The sequence below is a fragment of the Hippopotamus amphibius genome, chromosome 17, assembly GCF_030028045.1.
Source record: "Hippopotamus amphibius kiboko isolate mHipAmp2 chromosome 17, mHipAmp2.hap2, whole genome shotgun sequence".
Taxonomy (NCBI): Eukaryota; Metazoa; Chordata; class Mammalia; order Artiodactyla; family Hippopotamidae; genus Hippopotamus; species Hippopotamus amphibius.
Genome location: NC_080202.1, coordinates 30078150 through 30084906, shown reverse-complemented (window position 1 = coordinate 30084906; position 6757 = coordinate 30078150). Strand labels below are relative to the sequence as shown.

At 36.4% G+C, this 6757-nt stretch overlaps 1 pseudogene; it reads left to right on the top strand.

Moving 5' to 3' along the window:
- The first annotated feature begins 3323 nt into the window (after positions 1–3323).
- LOC130840885 (ATP-binding cassette sub-family E member 1-like) lies at positions 3324–5113 on the top strand (annotated as a pseudogene).
- Positions 5114–6757: the final 1644 nt, after the last annotated feature.

Genomic DNA, 6757 nt, shown 5'->3' with positions numbered 1-6757 from the left:
TACCCTCCCATCAACAATGTATAAAAATTCTCAAACACATACTAACCCTGTTGACAGTTTGAAGGCTGAATAGAGATATTTAAATTTTGTTTCTAATTTTCGTATATTTGATTACTAGAATAAATCACTTATAGTCAAGTGACCATTGATTGAAATGTTGAATAGTAGACATTTTTCATTTTTCCCTCCAGAATCACTTTTCTCCACTCTACCTCCCTGCTCTGTGCCATGGGATGCTGCCCTTTACAGAAGGCATCAAAGGGCACACTCTCACACCAGCTGCACTGACAAAAGATGGGAGGGTGAAAGTAATATTAAGTCATTTGTTCCCCAGTTGCCTTTCTCCTGCTTACCATGTAATGTATGTGTCCCTCTAAGTAGTGGGACCTGTAGGCGCCTCCTGGATCCTCTTTACTGAAGTAGTGTGTCCATCCCCCAGTTGTTATATTGGTTGCTTACAGCTGCCCCTTGTCTGCAGAATTGGCTTTGACCAAACAGGAGTCACCTTATCAAGGAAATTATGCCTTTGCCCCCAAGGGCAGTGAAAAGGCAATCATTGACTTAAGCAGGATAAAAAATTTGCCCCCTCCTTCCCTTGGGTGGAGTAATTAGTACTCCAGAGCTCCCTGTAGGATCAGGTTGAAGATTCTCTCCAGCTGAAGCCACACAGTTGCTTAGCTTTTATCTTCTTCGTTTCTGCTTTGCTCATTCACCTTTCTCTTAAGACCACTCTCTCAATAAATTGATTGTCCAAGAATCCCTGTCTCAGGCACTGCTAAGGAATTTGACCTAATACCATCGGTACCAGGACAAATCTTAAGGAGTAGATTTTAAAGATGAATTTGGATCTCTTGTGATGAGAACCCAATCACTGGTGATAGGTGAGGTATTGATGGGCTGTGGCATGCTGTAGCTGTGCAATTTTTAAGATTTCATCTCTGATGAAAAGAGACGGGAAAAGGTGAAGGGAATGTACTAACTGGGGAATGTCTCTTCCATTTGAGGAGCATAGAGAAAAGAATATAAGGACTATGGTGCTGGATGCATGCTGTTAAGTATTACTGATTCATTTAAAGTGCAATGACAAGCTCAAATCTAGTAATCATCAATATAAAGCACAATGTGAAGGTCAGAAGGGCCTCTTTGGCTTCATTATAGAGATCCCCATCTCCTGTAGTTGGTGGACAATCAGGGTTAAACATCAGGCACAGGACGTCAGAACCTCAGCAAAGGCTGACCTTTCAGCCTCAGTAAGCCTCCTGTACTAAAGTCAGGGCCTGGATAGGGAAGCTTTGGAGTGCTGATTTGGGATGAGTAGATAAACTTAATCCCCTGATTACTCTGGTACTGCAGAAGTGACTGCCACTCCTTAACCTCAGCCTCCTTTTCTTTAGCCGTAATCATATGTTTTTATTATAATTGAAGTCTAGCTGACTTACTTATAGTTTTGGGTGTACAATGCAGTACCTCAAAATTTTTATACATTACATACTATATGAAGTTATTTTATTGACTATCTTCCCTGTGTTGCACATTACATCCTTGTAACATTTATTTTATCTGTTAGTTTGTACCTCTAAATACCTTTCACCTATTTTACTCTTCCCTCCACCCTTCTCCCCTTTGGTAACCACTGGCGTGTTCTCTGTATCTGTGAGTCTGTTTCTGTTGTGTTATATTTGTTCAGTTTTTGTTTGTTTGTTTGTTTTTTAGATTCCACATATGTGTAAATGTAGGGTATTTGTCTTTCTCCATGTGACTTATTTCACTAAGTATAATCCCCTCCAGTTCCGTTCATGTTGTTGCCAAAGGCATGATTTCATCCCTTTTTATGGCTAATATTGCAAGAGATTTATGCATATATGTTACATATATGTTTTATATGTATGTATATGTGCATATATATGTATGTATACACACACACACACACACACACACACCCCCCCCACATCTTCATTATAGATTCATCAGTTGATGGACTTAAATTGCTTCTATATATTGGTAATGTAAATAATGCTGCTATGAACGTTGATGTACATATATCTTTTCAAATTAGTGTTTTCATTTTCTTCAGATAAATACCCAGGAGTGGAATTGCTGACTCATATTGTAGTTCTATTTTTAATTTTTTGAGGAAACTCCATACTGTTTTCCATAGTGGCTGCACCGAATTACATTCCCAACGACAATGTACTAGGGTTCCTTTTTCACCACACCCTCACCAACACTTATTATTTCTTGTCTTTTTAATAATAGACATTCTAATAGGTATGAGGTGATATCTCATCGTGGCTTTCATTTGCATTTCTCTGAAGTTTAGTGACGTCGAGCAGCATTTCATGTGTCTGTTGGCCATCACATGTCTTCTTTGGAAAAATGCCTATTCAAGTCCTTGGCCCACATTTTAATTAAATTGTTTTCTTTTTGATGCTAAGTTGTATGAGTTTTTATATATTGTGGATATTATACCCTTAGGAGGTATATCATTGGCAAGTATCTTCTCCCATTCAGCAGGTTGCCTTTTCATTTGTTGATGGTTTCCTTTGCTGTACAAAAGTTTTTTAGTTTGATTAGATTCCATTTGTTTATTTTTAATGCTATTTCCCTTGCCTGAGGAGACAGATCCAGAAAAGTATTGCTAAGGCTGCCAAAAGCATACTGCCTATATTTTCTTCTAAAAGTTTCATGGTTTAAGATCTCACATTTACAGTCCTTAATCCATTTTGAGTTTATTTTTTATGGTGTGAGAAAATGTTCTAGTTTCATTCTTTTGCATGTAGCTGTCCAGGTTTCCCAACACCACTTATTGAGGAAACTGTCTTTTCCCCATTGTATATTCTTGCCTTCTTTGTCATAGATTAATTGACCATGTGTGTTATTTCTGGGCTGTTTATTCTGTTCCATTGATCTGTGTCTGTTACATGTGCCAGTATCATACTGATTTTACTACTGTAACCTTGTGTAATATAGTCTGAAGTCAGGGAGTATGATACCTCCAGCCTTGTTCTTTTTTTCTCAAAATTACTTTGGTTTATTCAGGGTCTTTTGTGTTTCCATGCAAATTTAAGATTATTTGTTCTAGTTCTGTGAAAAATGCTATATTTTCATAGGGATTGCATTGAATCTGTAGATCGCTTTGGGTAGTATGGACATTTTAACAATATTAATTCTTCTAGGGACTTCTCTGGTTGTCCAGTGGTTAAGAATTCACCTTCCAATGTGGCTGAGAAGTAAAAGCAAGAACTGATTTGGTCTCTACATCCCCCTCCATAAGGCGAATTTGTTTCTCCAGAGGGACTGGATATTCTTACCTCCTTAGAATAATGGTGAATACATTAACAAGAATTGCTATTGTCAACCATGACAAATGTAAACCTAAGAAATGTCGGCAAGAGTGCAAAAAGAGTTGCCCCATGGTTCAAATGGGAAAATTATGCATAGAGGTTACCCCCAGAGCAAAATAGCATGGATTTCTGAAACTCTTTGTATTGGTTGTGGTATCTGTATTAAAAAATGCCCCTTTGTCACCTTATCAATTGTCAATTTACCAAGCAACTTGGAAAAAGAAACAACACATTGATATTTTGCCAATGCCTCCAAACTTCACAGGTTGCCTATTCCTCATCTGGGTGAAGTTTTGGGATTAGTTGGATCTAATGGTATTGGAAAGTCTACTACTTTAAAAATTTAGCAGGAAAGCAAAAGCCAAACCTTGAAAAGTATGATGATCCACCTGATTGACAAGAAATTTTGACTAACTTTCGTGGATCTGAATTGCAAAATTGCCAAAATTCTTGAAGATGACCTAAAAGCCATTATCAAACCTCAATATGTAGACCAGATTCCCAAGCCTGCAAAGGGGAGAGTGGGGTCTATTTTGGACTGAAAATGTGAAACAAAGACACAAGCAATTGTCCATCAGCAGCTTGATTTAACCCATCTAACAGAATGCAATTTTGAAGATCTTTCAGGAGGAGAGTGGCAGAGATTTGCCTGTGCTGTTATTTGCATACAGAAAGCTGATACTTTCATGTTTGATGAACCTTTTGGTTACCTAGATGTCAAGCAGCATTTAAAGGCTGCTATTACTATATGATCTCTAATAAATCCAGATAGACATATCATTGTGGTGAAGCATGATCTAATTGTATTAGACTATCTCTCTGACTTCATCTGCTGTTTATATGGCATACCACGTGCTTACGGTGTTATCACTATGCCGTTTAGTGTAAGAGAAGGCATAAACATTTTTTTGGATGGTTGCATTCCAACAGAAAACTTGAGATTCAGAGATGCATCACTTGTTTTCAAAGCGGCTGAGGCAGCAAATGAAGAAGAAGTTGAAAAGATGTGTATGTATAAATATCCTGGAATGAAGGAAAAGATGGGAGAGTTTGAGCTAGCAATTGTAGCTGGAGAGTTTACAGATTCTGAAATCCTGGTAATGTTGGGGAAAAATGGTAGTGGTAAAATGACGTTTATCAGAATGCTTGCTGGAAGACTTAAACCTGATGAAGGGGAAGTACCAGTTTTAAATGTCAGTTATAAGCCACAGGAGATCAGTCCCAAATCAACCAGAAGTGTTCTCCAGCTACTACGTGAAAAGATCAGAGATGCTTACACTCATTCACAATTTGTGGCTGATGTAATGAAGCCTCTGCAAATTGAAAACATTATTGATCAAGGGGTGCAGACATTATCTGGTGGCGAATCGCAGCAAGTAGCTTTAGCTCATTGTTTGGACAATCCTACTGATGTCTGTTTAATTGATGAACCATCTGCATATATGGATACTGAGCAAAGATTGATGGCTGCTCAAGGTGTCAAAAGTTTCTTACTCCATACTAAGAAGACAGCCTTTGTTGTGGAGCATGGCTTCATCATGGCCACCTATCTAGCAGATCGAGTCATTGTTTTTGAAGGTGTTCCATCTAAGAACACAGTTGCAAACAGCCCTCAAACCCTTTTGGCTGGCATGAGTAAATTTTCGTTTCAGCTTGAAATTACATTCAGAAGAGATTCAAACAACTATAGGCCAAGAATAAACAAACTCAACGCAATGAAGGACGTAGGACAAACAAAGTGTAGAAACTACTTTTTCTTGGATGATTAGAGTGAACCTGAGAATACCGATGTCATTTATTAAAAGAAATACTTATTGGGAATTTTGTCATATAAAACTTAAATCAGGTTGTATGCCCCACATGCTCTGGAGCTTGAAGTATAATTTATTTACTGTAACATCAAAAGCCAGTTGTGTTGTACACTGTAGTCTGAATAGAGAAAATGCCACTTTTCTGTTATTAATGATAAGGACTTTTTTGTGCATAACATTCTAAAATGAAGACATTTCAAGCTATACAAATTACCTCCAACTTTTCATGATGTATGGAAAGATTTTCAGTAGGTGTATTATATATTCATGTACCAAATGCTGAGTGTTGCCCCCTTTTGAAATTCTTGAAAAAGTTTTATGTATATACATGGTTTGCCAAGTATGCCATTATAATGAAACTGCCCTTATTTTAAAAGCCTGTCAATGACTCCACTGATGAAATTTTGTAAATAAACATCAGAATTATATTTATTTGTTTTGAGGCTTTGCATTAAATTGTCAGTGTGTTTAGACTTTCAGAGGAAGATTATCTACTACAGAACACCACTGCTGGAAAGAGACTATTACCAACTTAAACATTGTTTACAATGTTTTTGGTTCTTTTGAATATATTTAGCAAAAAATCATTTCAGCACACCACCCCCCCAAAAAAATCCTAACTTTATTCTGAATTAGATGTAGCATTCTATATGATGCTATATTCTGTACTTATTCTTCAAGATAATGTCATTCTGTAAACATACCTTTATGTAATCACTGATCAAGATTTAGGAAAAAGCATTTTAAAGAATATTTCTTTCCCTTAAGAATACACTACAGGTTCAAAACCTTTAGAGTTGGTCCCTAAACATCTATGTATTTTTAAATTTCCACAGATTTCTGATGGGCAGCCAAGAACTGTGAGCCACTTACCTAAAGGCAACATTAATGCAAAGGGGTCCCCAGATAGCAACATAAAGTATCCCTTGGTACCAAATATATTCATTTCTAGGTCTGGAATTATCTAAATCTATTTGATTTTTTTATTTTGTTAGTGTGTAGCAGGAATTCTAAAAACCTATCCAGATTTCTTGAATAATGGGATACCTGTAAGTGTGAACTGTTTTCAGTTATACTTCTGCCTAATGCACTGAACTGGATCTAACACTACAAGTGAGGAAAAGAGTTTAGGAAAATTAGAAATGATTGAACAAAAATTTAGCGCTCCTTGAAACAACAGAAACTTTAATTAATATGCAAACAGTGGATACAAAGTATAGTTTAAGCCCCATTAGGCCTTTTAAAAAATTAATTTATGTGAGTAATCCATAAATACATTTGTTGTGAAAATTTCTAATATTACAGAAATGTATGGAATAAAGAGTTATGATTTCCCTTCATTTTACCCTCCAAAAGGTTACCAGCATTTACATTTAATAATACATATCCTTTTACGCTTTTTTTCTGTGTACTTAACTAAGTGTGAATATGTATAGGGTTTGCTTTGTACATAAATAGGATTATACTAAAATAAGTAGTGCCTATTTTTAAAGATAGGTTAGATTTCTGAATGATTATTTCAAATATATTGAATGAAATAAGACAAAAGCTAAACAAAAAAAAGAAAAAAAAAGAATGCACCTTCCCATGCAGGGGACACAG